Source organism: Hyperolius riggenbachi, chromosome 1 (genome assembly GCF_040937935.1).
Source record: "Hyperolius riggenbachi isolate aHypRig1 chromosome 1, aHypRig1.pri, whole genome shotgun sequence".
NCBI classification, from domain to species: domain Eukaryota; kingdom Metazoa; phylum Chordata; class Amphibia; order Anura; family Hyperoliidae; genus Hyperolius; species Hyperolius riggenbachi.
In genome coordinates, this window is record NC_090646.1 from 93,281,391 (window position 1) to 93,309,138 (window position 27,748).

General features: G+C 44.4%; 1 protein-coding gene across 4 annotated transcripts in view; it reads right to left on the minus strand.

Annotated features, from left to right (window-relative positions):
* SORCS2 (sortilin related VPS10 domain containing receptor 2) overlaps positions 1–27,748 on the minus strand; it is a 1,283,452-nt gene that overhangs the window by 941,640 nt on the left and 314,064 nt on the right. The window lies entirely within an intron of this gene.

Here is a 27,748-nt window from a genome sequence, read left to right on the forward strand (position 1 = left end):
CTTCCCAGCTTTCTAGCATCCCCCCCCCCCCCCCAGCTTCCCAACATCCTCTAACTGTTTCCCAGCTTTCCAGCATCCCCCAACTGCTTCCCAGCTTCCCCCTGCTTCTCAGCTTTCCAGCATCCCCAAACTGCTTCCCAGCTTCCCCCTAACTGCTTCCGAGCTTCCCCCTATCTGCTTCCCAATTTTCCAGCATCCCCCCCAGCTTCCCAACATCCCCTCACTGCTTTCCAGCTTTCCAGCATCGCCCCCAACTGCTTCCCAGCACCCCCCAGCTGCCTCCCAGCTTTCCAGCATCCCCCTAACTGCTTCGTAGCATCCCCCAACTGCTTCCCAGCATCCCCCCAACTGTTTCCCAGCACCCCCCAACTGCCTCCCAGCTTTCCAGCGTCCCCTTAACTGCTTCCCAGCATCCCCCCAACTGCTTTCCTGCATTCCCCAACTGCTTCCCAGCTTTCCAGCATCCCCCAACTGCCTCCTAGATTTCCAGCATTCCACCCCCAACTGCCTCCCAGCATCCCCCCAACTGCCTCCCAGCTTTCCAGCGTCCCCCCAACAGCTTCACACCTTTCAAGAGCCCCTGAAAGCTTTCATTAGATTTCCATTCTCTGCTGTAGGGTGCCGTACCTTTCTAGAACAATCAAAATGTGTCCCAATGTTTCATTAAATGACCACGATTGCAAAAAATTGTAAAATTTAAAATACAAGTGTATAAGAAGTACATTTCTCCCTTAGTAAAATGCACTATAAATTATTTTCTCCTATGTTGCTGTTGCTTACAGTAAACAGCATTTTTTAAAGTTTGATCTAATGGAAGGTTGACTTCCCTGAAGAGCAGTTTAGTTCAGAAAATGTACTTCCACTTTAAAGCAAATTGGTAACGACATTAAAGTGGACCCAAATTAAAAATACAAGATTTCAGAAATACAATCTATTTTCTAAATTATAATAATAAATAGCAGCCTTTTTTCAGCTGCATGATAACAAATATAAATTTTTTTTACATTTATTGGAGGAACCCCTACCTTCCTTTCATATTGCCGGGATAGAATCCGGCAAACTGGTGAAGTAGATGGTGTCCGGCAAAGGTGGAATTGCTAATGGCTGCCACCTGTATAACCCTAGTTATGAAAAGAGAAGGGTGAAAAGTATGCACTGAAATGCTCATAGGCTTGAAGGAGTGTTTACTTATCTTTGTATGTGTCAGAGTGCTGCAACTAAATATTTTGCATTAAAAAAATGTTTGGTTTGGGTCCGCTTTAACAACAAAGTCAGATACTTACCTGCAGAGAGGGAAGGCTATGGATCCTATAGAGCATGCCTTGCCCCCTTTCGTTTGCTTCATTCCAGCACTGTCCTTTGTTCAAAATGAGCCGCCTCCGTGAGCCCTGAGTGATTCCAAAGACTGGTGGCTCCGTACTGCACATGCAGGCACTATGCACACTCATGCATGCTCAGCACAGGGCCGCATGTCTTCAGGAGCACTATGGGGCACTAGTACTCCCGAAGCCCTCTGAAAGTCCCCAAAGGCGTATTCATCCAGTTGGTCAAATACATGCAATGGGTTGACAGCGCTGGAATGAGGGGATCAAGAGAGGCTCTATAGGAACCAGAGCCTTCCCTCTTCATAGGTAAGTATCAAACTATTTTTTTCCACCTCATTCTGTACCACTTTAAATACCACTATCAGTGGTGTAACTACAATTCATGGGTCCCCCCAGCAAAACTTTGATGTGGGCCTCCCCAATGTTCCCACCCCTTCCCTTACCTACCCTCGGTGAAATTAATCACGGCCGGGGGGGCCCATCTCACCAGGGTCAAAAAACAAGTGCGCCCATCATGATCTTCACACCCATAACAACCACAGCCACAAAACAACTGATATGAAATATAGCTCCCTGTATCGGAGGAAGGGAAGGATCATAGTTACGGGCCCCCCACAGCTCTGGACCCCCTCCGATCGCAGGGGCTGCTCCCCTCTAGTTACGACCCTGGCCACTATAGTTTTTCATACACACACAAATAAAGAACAGACAATACAACTATTGTTAGTTCCAGAGAAATAATTATCTTTGCCATTTAGTAATATACTAGTGAATTAGCCTCCAATAAGAGTTTGTACTGTTGTGCAGACGTCTGAGTGTCCAGAGTGTAATCGATGTGTTAGTGTGGGACGCATTCTTCTCTGTCATCAGTTATAATGGGCAGTTCACTTGGGAGTCAACAGCTATTACAAAGACATCGTCTCACCATCATATTTTATTTAATGTTCCATGGATTTACCAGTCTTTCCAAGTCAATACGCACAAAATAAATGGTGTGCCTTCGGAAAGCCTGCCATACATCACCAGCAGCTTTTAGACAAATCTCTATTTAACATTTTGAAACCTGCACCTCTAATGCCCCGAAAAACTGCCATGAAAATAATGTTCCCATCATGCAGCCTGTCTACATCACACAAACTTTCCAACCGATCGAGAATAGGGATGGTAAATCTGATGCTAATCGTTCCAAGTTGATGCAGATTTTATGCTATTTTTATGCAAATTTTTTACAGCTAGAAAACAGACAGATGGAATGAAGCCTGAGGTGGATGTTATTGGTCCATTTTCAAACTGCATAAATTTGCATACAAATAGCATAAGCTATACATCAGGGGAGAAATGGCATCCTAAGACCAGGCCACATCTGAATGACTACCAAAAGAGGCATGCAGAGCCCCCCAGAGGCAACAAACACACCTTGTATTTAAAACAGATGCTACAATTATGCATGTAAGCCCTGAACTCTGAAATAAATGGTATGCAAACAAAAATATCAAATTGGAGCAGCTACCCATAAGGCAAACTTACATTTCATTTTAGACAACAGGGAGAGGTGGCAGAGCTTCCTAAAGCAGGCTGCATCTGAATGACAACCAGCATAGGTGTGCAGAGGCTAATTATAGGCAGGGTACACATCTTGCATTTAAAACACATGCAGCTTGCTTTGAGAAACGCTCCCACCTTTCCCTGCTGTCTATTAAGTATGCATCAGCTTGGAATTTTCGGTATATAGTTGACCATAACTGATCAAGAGCAGGGTTGATGTGGAGGTGTCACACTTTGCTCCACTCCACAAGGTGCTATAGGTCTGAGGTGTATAATTGCCCTGCGAAAAATAATGGTCTCCCAGCTGAGAGGTACATTGATGATAATTATTTCCAGCACCGCTTTTTGTGCAATGCCGTGCAGAAATACTACTTTTTATTTTAAATAAGTCTATCTTTTGACTGTAACTTCGCTTACACAGATCAGTACCAACCATGGGAGTGCGGTTTGGGAGTTTATGCATGCACATGCATAGTAGCCCGAAACCGTGCTTGAAGTGGACCTTTAGGTGGACCATGCTAGTAGTATTTTTGTTAAGTCACTCTTAAAGCGGATCCGAGATGAACAACTAACTATAACAAGTAACTTGTCTATATATCTTATGTACAGTTTAGATGGTTTAAACAGCAAATCTGTCTGCAAACAGCTTTAATAGAAAATGATTATTTCTTCCAGTGATACAATGACAGCAGCCATGTTGTTTGTAAACATTACACAGAGGCAGGCTTATCTGCACCATCAGCACTCAGACTCCTCCCTCCTCCCCTCTGCCTCTGAAATCTCTGGCTAGTAATACCTCCCCCTTCTTCTGCCCAGACTGAGCTCCCATAAGCCCTTGCTACTGCCAAGGCTCTCTGAAAACTGTCGGTGGGGCTTATTTAGTTTATAGGGAATTAGAGTATTAAAAACAAAAACAAAAAAGTATTTGGCTTGAGGAATGCCCTGTAAACTATAGGAAAGGAACACAATTATGCAATTAGTAAAAGTTCATCTCGGATCCACTTTAAGGCAGCAAAGCCCACCTAGTAGAGTCTGCAAATAAGTTAACTCCTGGATATGCAGATCTCCTAGATCAGGGCGGGGGGGCTGGCAGGAGTAACCACAAATTCATAAAATAGGATATATTCAGGTGAGGTACTAAATCAGCGATAAGATGCCAGTCCATAAACAATCTGAGGGTTGGAGCAAGCTGTAAGCATACAGAGTCTAAGAAAGGTAAATCACATGCTCATTGGCAGAGTTCAAATTGGATTCCAAGATCAAAGTTTTAAGATCAGGCTTGGATTCCAGGGAGCCAGTGGCGTAGCTAAAGAGCTGTGGGCCCCGGTGCAAGTTTTACATGGGGCCCCCCAAGCACTCTATACATAACAATTGATACGGCACACCAAAACCTGCCAAGGACAACCACAGTGTCAGAGGTGCAAGAAGGGGTTGGGGAACAGTGTGTTAAGGATTACTACTATTCAAAGCATCTATAGAAGTGATTATTACCAGCACAGGACCAATAGAGAGCTAATACTGTGATAGAGGGTGGACCCTTCGGGGCCCCTCTGGCCCAAGGGCCCCGATGCGGTCGCTACCTCTGCACCCCCTATTGCTACGCCCCTGCAGGGAGCTGCAGCAGTACAGAAATCAGGCAGGACAGATGGAAAAGCAACACACGCTCTGAAACCAGGAAGCTAAGCACCTGTCTAATGATTTCTACAGCTCTGAAGGAAAGACAGTCAGAGGGACAAACTAGAAACAAGCAAAAACAGGAGTGGATGCGGTGTGAAAGGGAATTTGCATAGATAAGCATGTGGCACTGAACCAAGTATATATTATATGGCAAAAATTACCTTGGTCGCCTAAATGACTAGGCACCCATGCTCTGCACTGGTGGGCTATGTAGAAGTATATTATTCCGACCTTTGCAGGGCACCTCCTACATGCAACACACATAAGAGGCCAGCCCCCTCCTTCAACATCTTCAAGAAGGCCCCTCAAAACTCACCTTTTCACTCTGGCCTACCACCCCTCACTGGTGCCCTAAATACGCAGCTGAACTCTGGTTCCCTACCTTTCGTGTCACTACCTCTCCCTCTAGATTGTAAGCCTTTGGGTAGGGTCCTCCTCCCCCTGATGTCACGATGTGTCCTACCTGATCATGCACCTCCATTTCTGTGCACCAATGCTATGCATCTGAGTGAACTCAACTTGCCTAATCGCCATGCTCCATCCAGTGACTGACTAAGCACTTATACTGTGCTGTGTGATCTGTTTTTTTCTTGTATTCCTGTATTGTCATATTGCTGTATGTCACCCCTAAATATTGTCTGTAACTTTAACTAATGTTCAGCGCTGCGTAATATGTTGGCACTTTATAAATACAATAAATAAAATAAATGACGCCAGCATGGGAAGGAAAACGTGAATGGGGGTGGGGGTAAGAAAGTGAAATAGTACGGCTGTTGATATTCAGCATTACCTGCACAATCAACTGTTTGGAAGGCACACGTTTCTTTCAATTCTCTCCCTGACAGCACTAGTTAGCTAGTTATGAACATGTCCACTTTATCATGCAGGACGTGGTGTGGTAAATCTTTTTCAGACCGCATGCTAATAAACGCCGGGGGGCTTCAGGCATACTTGTGTTAGTATTCCACATGTCTGATGTCTACTTCTGGCACAACGCAAGAAAAAGGCTCAAATCAGCTACAAAAAGAGCAACAAATGGTGTTTTCAGCCTGGAGCTGATATATACATATTTAATTGAGATAGGGAAACAAGGTCAGTGGTAAAGAAAGGGAAAATCTGTTTTCGACACATAAATTCCCAAACTGTTAGCTCAGTATCGGGACACGCCAAGGCTCAGGAAGATGTTTGCAGCAGATGAGCTGGTCGGAGAACGCGTACAAGAAAGCTACGTTTTACTCACTGAACTAAAACACAAATCTGCGCATGTAAACATTCCACTGTGGGCATCACTATGGGCATTGCTACTAGAATGCCAGAAGATGCAGGATATAGGGGTAACTGTGTGGTGCACAAAATGGGCATGGACAGACTGTGGTGTGTCCAAATACTTTATGTGAACATAGCAGGGATATATCTAGAAATCTGTGGCAACCCCTTTTCAGTAAAGCTCCCTCTCCTCCTAATAAAAACTAGGTCCCTTGTACCATACAAAAAAAGCCATATGAGACATACATGCAATAAAATGGACAGTGTATATAGTGTTTATCATCACAATAACCACTTGAAACATTTGACATAATTAAGCAGGAATAGCCCCCAAACTACATAATTAGGCAGCATGTACCCCCAAACCACATAATAAGGGGTGCATATTGGCCGAACCTGCAGTTATACATGGGAAGGGACTTGTACTGGCAGCTGTTGTTATGTATGGGGGAGGGGGATTGGATGAGATGTTATATGGCAGCAGTTATTATTATTGGGGAAAGGACTGTTATTCTGGGGCAGGGGGCACATAATGAAAGCACATACAGTCATGGCAGCACTTGTTATCATTTGAGATGTCATTGCTGCAGAATCTCTGGACCCTTCACGAGATTTACATTAATAATGTTATAACAATCAAAGATTATTTCAACCTTTTGAGTGGCTACTTTTATCATTATTATTTTTTATATAAACGTGTACAATCACTTCAATTTTAAACCTGGAAAAACTACAGGACCTCTTGATGACACCACCAGGTATTTGAAAATGACATTTTTCAGTCAGTGATGTAACCTTTCACTACCTATGGTGGGTCCTTATCTTGCTCGCTAGTGGCCACAGGTACCCCATTCCAGCCCTAGCAGTTTCTGCAGGAAATAATAAGAGATGACAGAGGAGCAAAGGTACAATATCTTCATTTAATTATACATATATATTGGCAATTCATTTCTTTTTACATTTTGCCTCTTTAAAGGACAACTAACATGAGAGGGGTATGGAGGCTGCCATATTTATTTCCTTTTAAACAATACCCATTGCCTGGCAGCCCTGCTGATCTATTTGGCTGCAGTAGTGTCTGAATCACACACCTGAAACAAGCATGCTTGGGTGGCAGCCAATCAGAATTCTTATAATATGTTGCAGCTGAAGCCCAGTTTGCTCTGGATAGTTTTCTGCACTTGCCTCGGTTTTCTTTGCACTTGTCTGTATATATCAGCTGCACAGTTAAGTCTCCTGCTCTACAACATGTTCCTACTCCTCTTTCAGTGCCTGCCCCACATAATCTATTTTATATGCAAATAGCCTAAAAGGATTAAAAACTTCTTTATCTCTGGCACTCACCTGCTTCTCCCAGAGGAGTCAGAGATTACAGTTCCTTACTGAGCGGCAGCAGCTAACCTGCACAGCACTCCAGGGAGGAAGAAATATATGATAGCACAAACACCCTAAAGTGCACCTGAACACAACACTATGGATAAGCACCCCTCACAAAGGCTATTCCACGCATACCATTTGTTTGTACATCTGCTTAGTTTCAGTTTGATATTACAATGCTATGGAGCTCTGTGAAGAAGTGGACACAGGACCAGGGGCGCCGCGAGGCATAAAGCGAACCAAGCGGTCGCTTGGGGCCTCAAGATCGTAGGGGCCTCGGCGGCTCAGTGACGTCGGCGCGGCGTCACTGTTTTCCCGCAGCCCCGCGGGGCTGGCAGAGCAGAGCAGGGCAGGGCTACGGGAAGATGGCCGCCACCGAAGCCCTGCTCTGGAGACTATTTATGCCTCCAGTACAGGGCTTCGGGTGGCCATCTTCCCGTAGCCCTGATTCAATCAGTGCGGGAGATTGGAGGAGGGAGGGAGCTCCGTGGGAACTGCGCGCCTGAGGAGCCGGCCAGGAGAGGAGACGGGGAGAGAAGACTTCTGCCAGTGCCAGCCAGGTGAGTAAATGCTTTTCTTTTTGCAGCTCTGAAAATGTGCCCTAATTGCGTTTGATATCTGCTGAACTGTTCCCTAATCGTGTTTGATTTCTGCTGAACTGTTCCCTAATTGTGTTTGATTTCTGCTGAACTGTTCCCTAACTGTGTTTGATTTCTGCTGAACTGTTCCCTAATTGTGTTTGATTTCTGCTGAACTGTGCCCTAATTGTGTTTGATTTCTGCTGAACTGTTTCCTAATTGTGTTTGATTTCTGCTGAAAATGTGCCCTAATTGCGTTTGATATCTGCTGAAAATGTGCCCTAATTGCGTTTGATATCTGCTGAAAATGTGCCCAAATTGCGTTTAATTTCTGCTGAAAATGTGCCCAAATTTCGTTTGATTTCTGCTGAAATGTGGCCCTAATTGCGTTTGATTTCTGCTGAAAATGTGCCATAATTGCGTTTGATTTCTGCTGGAAATGTGCCCAAATTGCGTTTGATTTCTGCTGAAAATGTGCCCAAATTGCGTTTGATTTCTGCTGAAAATGTGCCCTAATTGCGTTTGATTTCTGCTGAAAATGTGCCCAAATTGCGTTTGATTTCTGCTGAAATGTGGCCCTAATTGCGTTTGATTTCTGCTGAAAATGTGCCATAATTGCATTTGTTTTCTGCTGAAAATGTGCCCAAATTGCGTTTGATTTCTGCTGAAATGTGGCCCAAATTCTGTTTGTTTTCTGTTGAAATGTTGCAAAAATTGCGTTTGTTTTCTGCTGAAATGTTGGACAAATTGCGTTTTTATTTTCTGGTGTCTGGGGTAACTGTTGCTGCATTTATTATTTAATGGTCATAGTTGGCTATATTTGCTGTGCTACGGTTAAGCTCCGCCCATACAATGTCATGGCCAAATCCATCTTTCGGCGCGGCGCGCTGCGCGGGCCTCAATCACCCCCACATCCATTTTCCCCTCAAACAGCCCCGCCCCAATCCGCCCTCCAGCTCCACCCACATGTCATTGCCACGCCCACTTATGCGGGATAGCCACACCCATTTTTCAGGGCCACTTTCTACAGTCCGCTTGGGGCCACAAAAACCTTAGCTGCACCCCTGCACAGGACAAGACTGTCTGACTGTTTGAGTTTGATACGGCGAAAAATTGTAAACTTTAAAATATGTGTATGTAAGTACATTTCTCCCAGATTAAGATGCACTATAAATTACTTTTCTCCTGTGTTCCTGTTGCTTACAGTAAGCAGTAAAAATTTGACTGATCTGACAGATTGTGGACTAATCCATCTCCTCACGTGGGTTCAGGATTTTCTTTATTTTCAAAAGCACTTATTGAATGGCAGTTGTTCAGTCCAACTGCTAAAATAGTGTGCCAATGACTAAGTAGGCTGGCTAACATCGTTGTATAGAGCATTTCCAGGGATTGCTTTTGTATATAATGTATATAAATACTTAGAATCCCCCAAGAGGGGATGAACTAGTCCAAAACCTGTCAGATCTTTACAGCTTACTGTTAGGCCCGGTTCACATTTGCGTTTCTTACCAAAACGGACCAGATGTCCGGATCCGTTCCGTCCGGATCCGGGCCAGATGCATCAGGTTGCAATCCGGATCCGGTCAGGATCCGGTCCGTTTGCATCCTGATTTTCATCCGTTACGGATCCAATTGCTATCCGGATCCGTTTTTTAAAGAGATAAAGACTATATAAATTACTGGGGTCTGGGAGGTCTGCAGAAGCCCTGGAGTCATTGTTATAGACAGCCTGACGCGTGGAGACCATCCTTGGATAGAGAGACTGCAGTTTGGACCATGGATCCAGTGTATTTTTACTCATTTTACTTGGGAATTGTCTCCTTTTTAATTTTTACCTACTACTATGTGGGAAGGAAGCGTGCTCCTCGCAGGAGATGGTAGGTGCACCCTCTACCCATGAGAAGGCAAAGGAAGGGAGAGTTCCAGTCCCTCTACCAGTACCTTAGATGACACCCAGAGAAGTTCTACAGCTATACCCGGATGTCCATACCCCTGTCAGTATCCAAACCTAAACACACCACCCCCACCATCCCTAAACACCCCACCCTCACCCCCACAACACCTCACCCCTGTATACCTAGCTAAACACACCACCCCCACCCTCCACAAAACACCCAGACCCCTCTAAACACACCTCCCCCATCCTCCAATGCTGGGCCCATGTGTCACCATCCAAAATGGCCGCTATCACCATAGAAAACGCTACGGAAGTGGGGTAGATAGGTCGGATTTTATAGCCAGTGTGTTGTGTCATTTCAGTTTCTCATTGGTTTCTGCTGTGCGGATGGTGTATTTAGGATCCGGTCCAGGTGCGGCGGCCGGATTAAACGTACGGCAAAAATAGCGCAGGTTGGAAAAATCCGGACCATGGCCCAGAGTCCTGATCCGGTCAGGATCCGGTCAGTGAGGAATGGACGAGTGTGTACGGATCCATAGAGTTACATTGGATCGCCGAACGTCCGTTCCGTTTCCGGTCCACAAAATCCTGACGGCGAACGCCAATGTGAACCAGGCCTTAGGCACTTAAACATAGGAGAAAAGTAATTTATGGTGCATATTACTCTGGAAGAAATGTTCTTCTTATAATTATGCATACACATGTATTTTAACGAACTGAGCATGTACAGAATGCTTGCGGACATGGGAGCGATCAGGGGGTGCACACGGTCAGGACTATGCATGTGCAGTTATCTACGACTCAATTTGTTGCCTTGAAGGAGCTTACAGCAGCATCATAAAAGGGACCAGGAGGACGGTGAGGTGCTAACAGACCACAGGAGGCTGAAAGAAGCCCAGGGTAAGTATAAATCCTTTTGCTGTGATTGTTTCAGGTATAATTTAGTACACACACACAGGAGCAGCTGAGGAGCATCTTGTTTTTGAGTGACCACATCTCAACACAGTGCTAGTGTGATGACTCTAGCATTACAGTTGTTCCACCTGATAAGGGACGGAGTTCTGGTAAGTCCACAATGGCCCAGGCCTAGGGCAGCTGCAGCCCAAGGGTTGCAACATATGAAAGAGAAGGCTGCACATGTAAGACAACACATGAATAGGGAAGCTGATGCCCAAGGGAGCTGTTCCTGAAGGAGAAGAACTGAAGTACATGGATGATGCACATGGAAGAGGAGCCAAATCATACTTGGCCTGGGGGTGGAAAAAATATAAATCCGTCCGTGACCCCTCCCTTCTTATTACTCATGCTGTCTAGCTGGACAGAAAACAGCAACAGAGTCGAGAGTCAGCAAGGTCAGCTGTGACTTCACCACTTAGAGGTTGATCGGAACTCTAGGATTCATTCATATGACTGAATAAGATAAGGTTTTCAGGGTAAGAAACAGCATCTGTGTTGTTAATTAACGCGGATCCGAGATGAAAAACTAACTATAACAAGTAACTTGTCTATATATCGTATCTAAAGTTTAGATAGTTTACACAGCAAATCTAGCTGCAAACAGCTTCAATACAATATGAGTATTTCCTTCTGTGATACAATGACAGCAGCCATGTTGTTTGTAAACATTACACAGAGGCAGGCTTATCTGCATCATGAGCACTCCCCCTCCTCCTGCCCAGACTGAGCTCCTATGAGCTCTTGCTACTGTCTGATAATGCCTTGGCTCTCTGAAAACCTGTGGGCATGGCTTGTTTAGTTTATAGGGAATTAGAGTATTGAAACAAAAACAAAAAAGTATTTGGCTTGAGGAATGCCCTATAAACCATAGGAAATGAACACAATTATGCAAAGAGTAAAAGTTCATCTCGGATCCACTTTAACCACTTGCCGACCGCACGCTTATACCGTGCGTCGGCAAAGTGGCAGCTGTAGGACCAGCGACGCAGTTCTGCGTCGCCAGCTGCAGGCTGATTAATCAGGAAGCAGCCGCTCGCGCGAGCGGCTGCTTCCTGTCAATTCACGGCGGGGGGCTCCGTGAATAGCCTGCGGGCCGCCAATGGCGGCTCGCAGGCTAAATGTAAACACAAGCGGAAATAATCCGCTTTGTTTACATTGTACGGCGCTGCTGCGCAGCAGCGCCGTAAGGCAGATCGGCGATCCCCGGCCAATCAGCGGCCGGGGATCGCCGCCATGTGACAGGGGACGTCCTGTCACTGCCTGCACAGGACGGATAGCGTCCTGTGCAGCCCGGATCACCGGGGGGGAAAGGTAGGAGAGGGAGGGGGAGAATGTCGCCGCGGAGGGGGGCTTTGAGGTGCCCCCCCCCCGCAACATGCCTGCAGGCAGGAGCGATCAGACCCCCCCCTGCACATCATCCCCATAGGGGGGAGAAAAGGGGGGCGTTCTGATCGCTCTGCGTGCACCCTGATCTGTACTGGGGGCTGCAGAGCCCACCCAGCACAGATCACAACAAACAGCGCTGGTCCTTAAGGGGGGGGTAAAGGGTGGGTCCTCAAGTGGTTAAGTGCTTCTCTTTTAGAACACAACTATGGGTTTTTATGCATAGATCCAGTACAGGGTCACTTTAAGTGACATCATTTGAAAAGTAAAAACTATTTTCTATGCCTTTCGGACAGAAAGGCATTGAGAACTGCTGCTGTGTGTTTTTTTTTTTCGAGTTTGCACCACAAAATCCCAAAACTAACAAAAATATTGATCCCAAGATAGATGACTCAGTTTACATTCCTCCAGGGCTTCTTTTCCGAAGTTCCCTAAGACAAAAGTTTTATAGATCAATAAATACATTCAGTTATACATTCAGCAAGACAGCGGTAATAGATTTTATCAGCTGTGCTTTATATTCTTGACCTTCTTCTGTGGTCCGCACACAAATGCCTTCTCTCCATCTTTTCCTGCATCCATCTTACACTGTGCAAACGTTTTACTGACACAACTCTGTCTCTGTCAGGCCAGTAAAATGTCTGCCCTCTCTACAGCAGCTGGAGAACTACAAGTCACAGCTTGTCCTGTAAAATTCACCTGATCGTCAATCCTTTTTTTTAAAATAAGCAGGACTTTCATTTTGAATTATACATTCTGTATCAGTGGCAGCGCTGTATTGCTGGGAGGGCTACAAAGGCCCATGTCTTGTGCGGCTGCCGCCCAAGGGTGTGACTAGACAAGGAACAGGGGTTGCTGAATATTGAAAAGATGCCTGCAAATGGAGAAGGGAGGCTACAAATAAAAAGCAATGTATGGAAGAGGAGAGATGCTGCTCAGGGAACTGTACATACAAATTGGGGCTGTTGTACATGGATGTTACACACAGAAGAGGGGGCGGCAAATGGAATTGGCACTGTGGCACATGGATAGAGAGCAACAAGAAAGTAGTAGGCCTAGGGGCAGAAAAAAGTATAAATCTGGCCTTGATTGGTAGACCACAACCCACTTTTTAATTTAAAAAATAAGGGAGAGACCGAAAGCCCCAAAGGTGCAGTATGTTGCAGTAAGGGGAAATTAGTGACTCAAATAATACTCACAAGTATGGGTCACCTCAAAGGCAACCACTGTGTAGGCAGATGGGGATCATAAATCCATCCCTACTCAGGCTTAAAAGTTGCTCTCTGTAGTAGACGGTTATCGAGGATACACTCCTCCAACAAGGGTGGACAAAGATAGAAATTGAGAATGATGATACAGAGGTGCCAATTAGAATAAAAAACTTAGAAATAATTTAAAAAGGAGGTAGTGGTGGACTTACCTCCAACAATTCAAATACAAGTAGTGTAAAATTCTGGTTCACGCATGTGGAGTATGGAGAGGCCCATCTTTGGAAGCACTTGGAAACACTAATGCTTCCAAGATATCCCGGAGGGTGATGGAGCTGTTTTATGACCAGTTTGTTGAAAACAGCTAACAGTGATGACATCACTAATACGGGAGATGAAAGGGAAGGCTCTTTTGGACCTAGAGCCTTCCCTCTTCATAGGTAAGTATCTGATTATTTTTTAAACAAGAACTCTCCAGTGTTAGTTTAACCGCTACACAACTGAGGGGTTTTACCCCTTCAGCATCCAAGCAATTTTCACCTTTCAGCGCTCCTTACATTCATTCGCCTATAACTTCATCATTACTTATCGCAATGAAATGAACTATATCTTGTTTTTTTCGCCACCAATTAGGCTTAATTTAGGTGGGACATTATGTCAAGAATGATTTTATTCTAAATGTGTTTTAATGGGAAAATAGGAAAACATTTGGAAAAAAATCATTAGTTTTCAGTTTTCAGCCATTATAGTTTTTAAATAATGCATGCTACTGTAATTAAAATCCATGTAACTTATTTGCCCATTTGTCCCGGTTATTACACCGTTTCAATTATGTCCCTATCACAATGTTTGGCACCAATATTTTATTTGCAAATAAAGGTGCATTTTTTTTCAGTTTTGCGTCCATCCCTAATTACAAGCCCATAATTTATAAAGTAACAGTGTTATACCCTCTTGATATAAATATTTAAAGAGTTCAGTCCCTAAGGTAACTATTTATGTTATTTTTTTTTTAATTGTAATTTTTTTTTTTATTATTACAAAAAAAAAATGGTAACAATTGGGGAGTGTGGGAGTTAATTAGTTAATTTATATTGTAAAGTAATGTATTTGTATGTGAAAAAATGTTTTTGGGTGTAGTTTTACTTTTTAGCCACAGTAATTTTTTGTAAATGCGTCCTGCAAGCGTAGGAAGTACGCTTGCAGGAAGTTCAGGGAGGCTGGGAAACTGATTTTTTTTTCACAATGATTGCACTGCTTCTCATAGAAGCAGCCAAACATTGCTGGGGGACAGAGATCAGAGAACGGGAATGGTTTTTCCTGTTCATTGATCTCCGGACCAGTGGGCCGCCGCCCACTTGTCCGAAGATCAATGAACAGGAAAAACCATTCCCGCTCTCTGCACGATTGAGGGAGCGCGCGCACGTGCGAGCGGGAGCGCGGACAGTGGCGGGGGGTGCGTATATCTACGCTCCGGGCAGGGAACTGAAGTCCAAAGGAGCGTGCGTAGATATACTGTACCCGGGCGGCGAAGTGGTTAAGTATTATTTCCTCTGCTGAGTGCTGGAAGTATGTTGATCTGTATAGTAAGAGAAAACAGAGAAGATATAATAATTCCTTTTTTAGTATAGCGCTTTTGTCCTGTCGGACTCAAAGCGCTTGTGAGGCAGCCACTAGAGCACACTCAGTAGGCAGTAGCAGTGTTGGGGAGTCTCGCCCAAAGAACTCCTACTGAATAGGTGCTGGCTTACTGAACAGGCAGAGCCAAGATTCAAACCCAGGTCTCCTGTGTCAGAGGCTGAGCCGTTAACCATTACACTATATAAGGTTGGGAAAGAAGCCATGAGTAAAGTTTAGTGCAACACAGCCTTTTGTGCATTAGCATACCTATTTAAATTACTCCCACATTTCAGAAGCGGAAAGGTCTTTAAATAAGCCAGGATGCAGCTGATTAATTGGCATTCTGGGCACCCCTTGGTTCTAGTTTTAAGAGACGCTCTCAAGCATTATAACAGCGTGACACATTGGAGCACTGGCTTGGCAGAGAATCTGAGTCCCGACTGTTCTGTGGAGAAAGAATGCCTCTCTGTGTGAGCAGCACTCGCCTTCACAGCCCAGCAAGCCTCTGCGACACATTGCGATACAAGCTTGTTCACCATACTGAACCACTGGGCCGGTGAAAGGTTAGGTAAGGTGACCGGCTGGTGAGGAAAAAAGCACGGGCGCCAGAAAAGCCTCCTAATGCCGCTTTATTATTATCCTAATGATATGCCAGCATAGCAGAGATATTGGCAGCTCTGCGAGTGATTAGTCAAATGAGCGATAATAACCTAATAATGTACTCTGTGGAAAGATACCGTATGTTTTCAGAGCTGCGTTCATTTCATCTGCCATTGAGCATGCATCTGTCTGACAATAAGAGATGGATCTCCTCTGAAGCCAAATCCCACTCAGATATTAAAAAGTGTAATCGAGTTATTTATTCAAGTCAGACAGGATACACTGAAGAGAAATACAAGTCATCAGGGCTGAATTTACCATAAGGCACTGTAGGCTTATGCCTACAGGCGCCTTTTGTAGTAAAGGCAGCTCCCCTCCCCAAATGTCCCCCTACATTTTGAGGGGGGGGGGGCTACTTAATAGTGAGGTGGAAGCATATCTGGCTCCCTTTACTTGGGGGGCACACCTACTACCTAGACTAGGGGTCCCCAAACTTTTTCGGTCAAGGTCCCGGTCAACATACTTCAGACTGCTGGGAGGCCAGAGTATACATAAAATGTAGAAAACATTACATTAAGCCTAGGTAGTGTAAACTATTACCTGTTTACATGTGCAGCCCTTATGTCTCACATTTAACCAAATATGATAGTATGCCCCCCAACACAGCATGTATATGTCCTGCAACACAGAGGAGAACTCCTCCGGAGGAGAAGCAGCCATTTATGTGTCACCCGAAGAACATCTTTGCTACAGACAGTGAAGCATACCCAGGTGACAACCTGCAGTCCAATTGGACCCATGTGGATGGGTGGTGCCAGCACTGCTATTCTATATATGGGTCGCAGATATTTAAAGGTGCAGTAGACCGCAACTATAAGTAATAGATTTTGAGAGTGGGGGCCGGTGAAAAAGCCTCAGGGGGCCGCATTCGGCCCGTGGGCCTTAGTTTGAGGACCACTGACCTAGACTAATGGGATTACCAAATACTGGGTTAAATATGGCTACCTAATCTGGGTAGGAGGGATGGCTACATAATATGTGGGTGTGACCTTAGTTGAGAGGTGGAGTGTGGGGCAACAGAACACTTAAACCTACAGGCTCCTGAGCTGTAAATCCAGCTCTGCAATTCATACTAATTACACTTAGGAGATACATGTCTGTGAGTCTGCTTTTTATATCGTCTTGAGATACTTTTATTTATTTCTCACACGTCAGGGGTAGAGTCACAAGACTTGGCCCCTATTCAATTATCTTTTCTCTTGAGTTTTCTCCAATGAGATTACATTTCATCTTATCTACAAAATAAATTTTCAGCACCTGGCAATAGAAAAAGTACTTAAAAGTAGCTAAAGAAGTAATAATAAACTTATTTTGAGAATTTTATTTCTTGCTCTTGGCCCTCACAGATGTTTTATTTATAAGTTGGGGAACCTCATTGATAAGATGAGCAAAAAATCACCAAGTAGAAAAAACATGAGAGAAGTTAACAGAATAGGGGCCCTTATCTGCTCACGATTTTCTCTCCTTGGCCTCTATTAAATTAACTTGTTTCCCCTTAGTTTTTTCACAGGAGATATTTTCATGTCATATCAATAAAAAAATGGCCCTTATTCAATTCACTTTTTCTCCTAAATCTTCTCCTTGGTGATATTTTTCATATTATTAATATATTCATATTCAAAATAAGTTTAATATCCCTTCTTTATCTACTTTTTAGAGTTTTTGAATTGTTAGGTTCTGATACATTATTTTGTAGGTAAGGTGAATAATTAATAATATAGTAAGGTAAGTTGAATAATAATAATAATATTATTATTAATAATAATAATAATAATAATAATAATAATTTCCTTGGCAAAAAGCTAATTGCATGTGGGCCTTATCTGTCTTAACCCAATGCTGTATCTCTGCTTGGCCACTATTCAATTACAGATTCTTATCTTACCTGCAAAATAACATTTCAGCACCTAACTACTTGCAAAATACTACTTCGTAAAAAGTTATAGCAAACTTATCTTGAGCATCTTCTTGCTTGCTGGGGATTGAAAAGGGATTTTATTGAAAGAATGCACAAATCCTCCTGTCACAAAACTCAAAATAATGGTAGAGAAATCTTTCCAAAACTATATTGTACTAAATGAACACCTGTTAGCTGAATATAGTTGTAATGCTGGGTACACACGATACAATTTCCAGCCAGATTGACGGGTGATCAGACAGGAAGTTGCATCGTGTGTACACGTCCAAAGTGCACCCTTTGATAAAGTGATCAATTTTCCAATTACTAATGCGTAAAATCGATCACTGTATCAATCGGGAGCCGATCAGACATGTCGGAAATAATCACCCGATTCCTGCATCGTGTGTACCAGCATAAATAGTTTCATCCATTTCAGTTTCTGCCTATAATGAGTAACCCCTAGGCATTGGGGAAATGTTTTGACATGGGAGGCCTAGGCTAATAAAATCTCGTTTAACCACTTCCTTACCAGTAGCCTCTGGCCCCTTTGGTAAGAAAATGAGGCTAACTGACGTCACACTGCACGAACCCCTCTTTCATGCCATTCACACTGTAGCCCATTCGCCATGCTGTCAGTATGACGGCAGAGCTCTGCGAGCCAGTGAGGAGCCGATTTCACTGCCTCCTGTCCCTGTGATCACTGTGAGGCAATCGCAGCCATTCACAGTGATTACAGGGTCAGTCTGAAGGCAATGAAATCAGCTCCTGATCGTCTCACAGATCTCCGCTGATATACTGACAGCAGAGCAAGTAGGCTGCAGCGGTAGGAGAGCGGTAAGATCGGTGGTAGTGGTGGGAGCGTACGGCGCAGTAATTAAAATCTATACCCTGGCAGGGATAACAGTTCCCAAACAGGGCATAGATTTCAATTAGCAAGGAAGTGGTTAAAGAGAAACCATAACCAAGAACTGAACTTCAGCCCAATCAGTAGCTGATACTCCCTTTCCCATGAGAATTTTTTCCTTTCCACAAACGGAACAACAGGGGGCTCTGTATGGTTGATATTGTAGTGAAACCCCTCCCACAGTGTGATGTCAGGACCATAGTTCTGACATTACACTGTGGAAAACTTGTTGCATTGTGGGAAATAACAGATCTTTACAGCTTTTTCCAACTGCCAAAAATGCAAGCAGCATCTCATTCCACTGACATCACCTGCCAGCAGTAAAAATGTCACCATGTGGTAATAGTCAGAATGCAAATCAGGGAGAGGAAAGATTTTACAATGGGCAAACACTGACTAAATCATTTATATATCATTGTAAAAATGAAGCACTTTTTAAATTAAATATTTTTAGCTGGAGTTCCTTTTTACGGCAGGGAGCACACTTGTCCTAGCGGTTTTGATTGCGTATTCCACTTTTCCCAGCACGTTGCATTTTTCTGAGTTTGTTCACAACTCAGGTGGGAGGTAAGGGGCAGTGCTGCTCGGATACCCCTTTTCAAAATCCGAATCCGATTCGGATCCGGATACCCCGCTATCCGATCCGGGTCGGATATCCGAATTCAAAATTTTCCTATCCGAATCCGATTCGGATATCCGACCCCAGTATCCGACCGGATTCGGATATCCGGATTGAAAACCGGAAGTGGCCTTTAAATTGCTTTAAAAAGGTTTGTAAGGGTCAATTAGGCATGTAGCATCATTCTTTTTCAAAGGGGAACACTAATTGATGATGTGGGGACTTAAAATCCCCCCTCACAAAAAAAGGCTGTCAAAGGGCCAAGTGCAAAGTGCCAAATGCAAAGGGCCAAGTTCAAAGGGCCAAGTGTCAAGTGCAAAGGGCCAAGTGCAAAGGGCCAAGTGTCAAGTGCAAAGGGCCAAGTGCAAAGGGCCAAGTGTCAAGTGCAAAGGGCCAAGTGCCTAATGCAAAGTGCCAAGTTTAAAGGGCCAAGTGTCAAGTGCAAAGGGCCAAGTGCCTAATGCAAAGTGCCAAGTTTTAAGGGCCAAGTGTCAAGTGCAAAGGGCCAAGTGTCAAGTGCAAAGGGCCAAGTGTCAAGTGCAAAGGGCCAAGTGCAAAGTGCCAAATGCAAAGGGCCAAGTTCAAAGGGCCAAGTGCAAAGGGCCAAGTGCCTAATGCAAAGTGCCAAGTTTAAAGGGCCAAGTGTCAAGTGCAAAGGGCCAAGTGCCTAATGCAAAGGGCCAAGTTCAAAGGGCCAAGTGTCAAGTGCAAAGGGCCAAGTGCCTAATACAAAGTGCCAAGTTTAAAGGGCCAAGTGTCAAGTGCAAAGGGCCAAGTGCCTAATGCAAAGGGCCAAGTTCAAAGGGCCAAGTGTCAAGTGCAAAGGGCCAAGTGCCAAGGGCAAAGTGCCATGTGCAAAGTGCCAAGTGCCAACATGTGCAAACACGTGCAAAAATGTGCAAAGTGCAAACACGTGCAAACACATGCAAAATTGTGCAAACACGCGCAAACACATGCAAAAATGTGCAAACACGTGCAAAAATGTGCAAACACATGCAAAAATGTGCAAAGTGCAAACACGTGCAAACACATGCAAAAATGTGCAAACACATGCAAAAATGTGCAAACACGCGCAAACACATGCAAAAATGTGCAAACACATGCAAAAATGTGCAAACACGCGCAAACATGCAAAAATGTGCAAACACATGCAAAAATGTGCAAAGTGCAAACACGTGCAAACACATGCAAAAATGTGCAAACACATGCAAAAATGTGCAAACACGCGCAAACACATGCAAAAATGTGCAAACACATGCAAAAATGTGCAAACACATGCAAAAATGTGCAAACACGCGCAAACATGCAAAAATGTGCAAACACATGCAAAAATGTGCAAAGTGCAAACACGTGCAAACACATGCAAAAATGTGCAAACACATGCAAAAATGTGCAAACACGCGCAAACACATGCAAAAATGTGCAAACACATGCAAAAATGTGCAAACACGCGCAAACATGCAAAAATGTGCAAACACATGCAAAAATGTGCAAAGTGCAAACACATGCAAAAATGTGCAAACACGCGCAAACACATGCAAAAATGTGCAAACACATGCAAAAATGTGCAAACACATGCAAAAATGTGCAAACACGCGCAAACATGCAAAAATGTGCAAACACATGCAAAAATGTGCAAAGTGCAAACACGTGCAAACATGCAAAAATGTGCAAACACGCGCAAACACATGCAAAAATGTGCAAACACATGCAAAAAATGTGCAAACACGCGCAAACACATGCAAAAATGTGCAAACACATGCAAAAATGTGCAAACACGTGCAAAAATGTGCAAAATGCAAACACGTGCAAAGTGCAAAAATGTGGAAAGTGCAAACACGTGCAAACACGTTCAAAGTGCCATGTGCAAAGTGGCACTTTGCACGTGTTTGCACGTGTTTGCACATTTTTGCACGTGTTTTCACGTGTTTGCACATTTTTGCAGTTTGCACGTGTTTGCAGTTTGCACGTGTTTGCACTTTGCACGTGTTTGCACTGTGCATGTGTTTGCACGTGGCACTTTGCACGTGTTTGCTCGTGGCAGGCAGGCAGCACCTGGCCTGGTGTGTGTACAACACACACACAATCACATAGCAGGCAGCTGCAGCAGCACTGCAGCACACACTCTTAATGTCACATTTATGACATCAATGAAGCAAATGAATGATTTAACTATACTGTAGTGATTGTGAAGGGGTTAATCACTGAACAGCTTAGGTTTATAACTATGTACAGCCCTTTGTAGGGCACCAGCAATGGAGCAGGAGCATGTCTCTCAGGAAGCATTCAGCAAGCCAGGACGATCTGTCTCATCATGGCAGCCCTCCTTATTATACCAGGGGGGCTGGCCAGTGTTCCTTTCTGTGATTGGGAGCCAGGGTTTAGGCTGGGAGGCCTCTGATTGGCTTAATGAGGTCAGGTGGGGCTGGCCAGGGTTCCCCTCTGTGATTGGTTTCTGGTGCTTCTGCTGGGAGCCCTCTGATTGGCTCCCATGACGTCTGGACCTCATGCAGTGTTTCACTGGTCCAGATATCCGCGGATATCCGTACTATCTGCGGATATCCGTATAGCCCAGCCAACTATCCGCAGATAGCTATCCGGATACTGGACCAGCTATCCGGAATCCGGATCCGATCGGATAGGCCTAAAAAAGTCGGATATCCGAGTCTATTCGGATATCCGGTATCCTGTTGAGCAGCACTGGTAAGGGGGGTGCATTTTGTCTGCATGTAAAACACACATGAATCTAATAAGTGTGCTGGCTGGCTGAGATTTGGAATGATCGCACATCACCTAACAGTTTACTCTGCTTCATTTAATGTTCTCACATGAGATGCTGCAGGCAGCTCAACACAATAGCACACTGGCTGGCTGTGAGTCTGTGGCAAAACAAACTGCTCACCCTCAGCCACTTCATTCCTCCTCAGTCAGGACAGCAGTGCCACCAGGGCTGTGCAGAGAGTTCTTAAGTGAGGGGTGCTCAAATTTTAAAAAGGGGCCTCGTCCCTGCCCCCCCCCCCCCCACACACACACACATTCAGTCACTGAAATGCTGGCTGCATTCAATGGTGTGGAGTCAGTCGGACTTGCCACCGGTGGCCGCACGGTCCCCCCTCCTCGTTTCTGGCTGGGGGTATTGGTTGACATGTGGGTGCTGAATGCAGAACCCAGAGCACCCCCCTCTGCACATGACTGAGTGCCACCTCCTCCCTTCTGCTGTGCAAGTCAAATAAAACACTGCTGCTCTCCTGCCTCTCCCCTCCTCACTGACTGTCAGACTCCTCACACAGCACAACTAGCTGCTTTTCCCCAGCGATGACCTCTTCACCTTGCTCTCCTCTCGCTTCTCCTCCTACTCTGACTGCACACTGTAAGTGTAAACACAGTACAAACATGCTGTCCCTGTAATCTCTGCGCCTGATGCAAATGTTTCACCTTGCCTCATGAGAGAACCGGCCTTGTATAGGAACCAAAAAAGTCTATTACTGTATGAGAAATGTACAGACCATAGGTAAGTGAAAATGGATATTCAAAAATTATTAATATTTTTAATCTTTATTGGAGACGGCAACTATATGATTGCTGATTGTGCTGCTCCACCACAATGTGCATTCATTCAGCAGGCTGTGGGAGGGACTTTGCCCATGCTGTGTTTCTCAGCTGTACTGTAGGAAAGATGCAGGCACAGAGCTAAGTACTCTGGCTGTACAGTGAGTAGGTAAGACATTTCACCTGCGCATTTAGGTGACCAGAACTATATCCAGCATAAAACACAAAAAGCAAAATACACATTCACTATTCTAGGACTGTTCATTTAGGTTCCTGCCTGACATTATTGTTTCTTAAGTACCATTACGTTTTCCCACAGTTCTATAATGCTGACAAATTACACAAGGCTTTACACAATACAAAGAGCCCATTCAAAATGGCATTTCTAATAATAGTTCCATAATTCTCTTGCATTTTCCAAAATCCCTTCACTGCACATTCTTATCCAGACTTTACACTGGATGTGAAATGCAACAGACAAACCTTTCTCTCTGGCCAATGACCACTAAAAAAAAACAAAAAAAAATTGTAGTGAGTTTTTAGCCTTGGTCACCAAGTGACCAGTTGTGCCAAGTTTGGAAACTCTGGCTTTATTGCTGTGAAAATTGCAGCTTTTTACATTTTTCTCATTGACTTGAATAGGTGAATCTGAGTCCCCCAGAACATATCATCTCAGGTAGTATGGGATCTGTATACCAAGTTCCATTGAAATCGGTCAAGGCGTTTTCGAGTGATTGCAGCAGATACAGCACACACACACACACACACATAGAGATGGGCCAAACTATTCGGTCGGGGGGTTCACCCCCCTCTTCGCGAATACATGGCGACCCGCCCCTATACATCGTCATTGAGCTAAACTTTGACACCTTACCTCAGAGTCAGCAGGTACATGGCAGTGAATCAGCTACCCCCCCCCCCCCACACACACACACACACACACACACACCTGGACCACAACCCCCACCTATCAGAAAGCCAGCACAGAAACCATATTGCAGTCTGTGTTTAGCTTCTGTGCTAGGCAGATGAGGGTCAGTGTGTTGTGACAGGATTAGAGTTAGGTAGGCCCGTATTCTGTGTCCTCAGTGCAGATTCTTGCTGCTACCACATTGTCCTGAGGGGTGCATGTCATATCGGCGCCGCTCAGTTCGGCGCGGGGAGAGCCGAATGACGGCTTTCCCTGCTGCCGATAAACTCAGAGGCGGCGTTAAATACTATTCCCCCCTCCGAGTTGTTGCAACTCAGAGGGAGATGTAATTCGGGGTCTGGCAGCCACCAGAGCCCCGAATTACCGCTACGCGGGGTGCGCATCATAGCATTGCTACTATGACGGCACCCAGTTTCGGCGCTCGGCTCTCAGAGCCACGTGCCAAAATCAGCTGATTCGTGTCCTGACAGCTAAGCCCTTCTTATGGCTAATACATTGTTTTTCTTGCTATTGTATTGCTCTTCTGTGGCCAACGCCAGTTAGCTGTCACAGTCAGTAAGCTCTTGGAGACAGGTCTGGTGGTCCTAGTAGTGCACTGACCATAACCCAATAATCCTTCACACCACTACTGGCATCTAGTAACCACTACTGGCCCATGTGTAAAATTTCAGTGCTGTTGGAGACAGGCCTGCTGGTACTGGTAGTGCACTGACCATAACGCAATTATCCTTCACACCACTACTGGCATCTAGTAACCACTACTGGCGCCTGTGTAAAACCTCAGTGCTGTTGGAGACAGGTCTGCTGGTACTGGTAGTGCACTGACCATAACCCAATAATCCTTTACACCACTACTGGCATCTAGTATCCACTTTTGCCCCCTGTATAAGGCTTCAGTGCAATATCAGTGTCACTTAACTGTCATTGAACTCCCTCAGCCTGACCATAGAGGCTGGAAAACCGCAATCACCTGCACTCCCACAAGTGTGCACACAGGCACAGTGGCCACTACACACCACTACACAAAGATTGCCACCGAGAGGACTAACATTTATATCCTGGAGGTGTCAACTAGTAAAAACAAAATAAATGCTCCCCGACATAATCGCTAAAGGTCTTTGTGGTTGTTTGCGGACTGCTGTGCATTAAATGCAGCGTTTTGTCTGTCAGTGTGAAGCGGGTGTAACCCTTACATTACCCAATTAAGAAATGCAATGTGATTTCTGCCCTTTAGAGGTTGAAACACGACTCTGCGTCGACTATGTAATGTTTGGTGGTACTTTTGCCATGGAACCCCTTTCGGCATGCCACAGTCCAGGTGTTAGGTTACAAGATAAAGCTGGCACGCCATCAATTGTTTCCGGGTGCTTGGTAAAGTGGCATAGGCAGTGCCACCAATTAGTACAGTTCGCAGATATTGCCAGCACACCAAGGATTATGAAACGCACTTTATTGTGCCAGTTTCCAAAAGAGATCCAACAATTGTTTCGGGGCCGCACAGGGTCCCCCTTTATCAAGGCATGTGGTTACATGGCATGTTAAAATCCAAATGCATATAAACCTTAATAATCCCCAATACCACACCCCTACCAAATAGTGACCTCATAATCACATCACAATGATTGACAGTAGTAAACAAACTAGATGATCTGCAAGAAATAGCAATCTATAGTACTATAAACTAATGTAATATCATCAGTGCACTCTGTGCTACTGTAATTTATGATCATACCTTATGGAGATGCCCGCACTGTGCCAGGTTGAGCCTGTTGCCAGTACTCAAGTTAATTTTGAATATTAGCCTGCCCCCTCCAGCCGTTAGCTGCCACACACACTACACACACCACACACACCACACACACACACCACACACACTACACACACCACACACACAAATCTGATTTTATATATATAGATGAGTCATTTACAGTCCCTTCTCTATATTCTTTACTTGCAGATGTTATCAGCATCTGAGGGATAGATGCCGCATACTATGCAAACTGCAGCTACTAATAGCGGATGCTTTGCGCCTTTATTTTTCTACCTGCTTCAATTGGGCATATGCTATCAATGCAGCTACATTTTGTGTAATGTACAGCTGTCAGCTGTGGAGATCACAGGGCACATCTTGCCATGGCGGGTCATGTGACTCTGTGCCTGGGTGTAGAATCACCCTTGCTAGCCACAATATGTTTTCCTGTACAGAGAACTGCGGGGTCACGTACCCAGCTCCCTGCTGTGCCATCTGTGTATGTGCCCTGCTGAGCTGCACTCTTCCAGCCTCTCCACATCAACATAGCTTCATTTCAAAGTTCTCTATATAAAAAATAAAGTTAGTTTTAAAAAAATGTATTCATAAACAAGCCTTTGAAAGGGTGATTATAATAACAGTGCTTTAGATCCTATGCTGTTATTATGGTCGACCCATCTGCCAAGGTTCTAAAACGAGACACAATAACTAATATTATTATCTGCTTCCAATGGGTTCATAGTTGGAGAGAGAATCACAGCAGACAAGCTATTCTAAGGGAGACGAGCGCCTGTGCTGGGCATGTGTGGGCGGAGGGTGGAGATTGTACATTCAAGATTTGCTGCTGTACTGCACAATTCAAATCACTGCTGTTTATTTATAGCAGCTCGTTAGTTTCATGGATTTTTTGGTTTCAGGGATAGAGGTAGATTACAAAAATGACAGATGAGAAGATAGCAGTAGCTTTGCCATAGGTTCCCTCGACCTAAGAGACCCACGTGGGGCCTTCTTTCATTTTATTGGTGCTTTAGCAGTAATAATAACCTTTATAACCTCTTTTACCTAAAGAGGAACTTTAGCGAAAAGGGGAAAAAATAAATCAATACATTGCAGAGTTAGACGTTAAATAATAGAAGTGTGATCAAGAAATGATTGATATTCGCCATGTAATTTATTTATGTTGATTGATCCACAATCAGCCTGCATCATCTTTACTGCTGGAAGACATAAAAAAAGCAGACGGGAGACGGCATCAACTGCCATTATCTATAACCACACCCCTAACACAGGATAGGCTAAAAGGTTTGTTTTTTATAGATATACATATGCACAGATTGCACACAGAGAGATACTGGTGGCTTGGCAGTTGGAAACAGCCATTATTTCCCACAATGGAACAAGGCTTACAGACAGGAAACTGTCAGGATGTCCTGACATCACACTGTGGGAGGGGTTTCACCACAATATCAGCCATACAGACCCCCATGATAATCTATTTGAGATAAGAGGGATATGTAAGCCACGCCTCTGCCACACCTCTAGTTATTCATACCATAAACATTTCATTAAAAAAAATATGTAGTTTGATCTTTCAAAAAACACTTGTCCTTTCTATCCTGGTTCAATTTCCTTCATATTAACATTTGAAAGTAAGAAAAAAAATTTAAAAGATGGGAATTAAGTTTAGAATGAATGAAACACATTTAGAAAATGTGTTTGTAGAAAAATACATATATTTACATAGATCTGTACATCAGTCCTGAAAGAGGGATAAATGAGAGAGAAATAGGGAGAGGGAAAATTTGGTTCCCAAAGAGGGACTGTCCCTTCGAAAAAGGTGCAGTTGGGTGCTATAGTATCATGCAGTTATTATACATACAATCAGAGGCATAATATGAGCCGGCAGGGTCCCCAGCAAATCTCTGTTATCATAGCCTACCACCCCCTTACCCTCAAGATCGCAGTGCGTTTAGTGAGGATGGGGGGGGGGGGGGGCGAAGGGAGCCCGGTTGTAGTAGAATATTGGTTATTTTAATGAAATTCTATCACCGGCAATCCCCGGCACAATTGTTTTCCTGGGCCATTTTGATAGGTACGGTTTTACGATATATAATGATGGGTTTATAGGAGGAGAGAGCACAGTTATGTCTGATCACTATACTATTCTGCACCATCCATGCCTTGACCTATCTGTCTTTGCCGGAGGGCTCATAAGAGGCATCAGGCTGGGTTTCTGGCTATGCTCTATGTCTGAGGTGTTTAAAGGCATTTGAATCACGGAGCTGGCTGAATAGAACCATAAATCTATTGACAGGCAAGACCTTGGGCATATAGCGCACTTCATACGTGCGGGCGGCACTTTCTCAGGAAGTCAAGTTTAACAGCTACAGCATTCAGTTGCAATACAGCACTTAAACAAATGGTGAGATTATTGCATTAAATAGAGTGCCTCTGTCTCTTCTGCAGCCAGCTGACAGGGGAGTAACTGAACATTATGGCCGCTTTATCAAAGCCCATAAAAATGGAGATGAAGCGAAAGTTCTTTGAGAGAATGTAAACTTTTTTTTTTTATTGACTTCCCAGTGTATTCCCAAAGTGAACG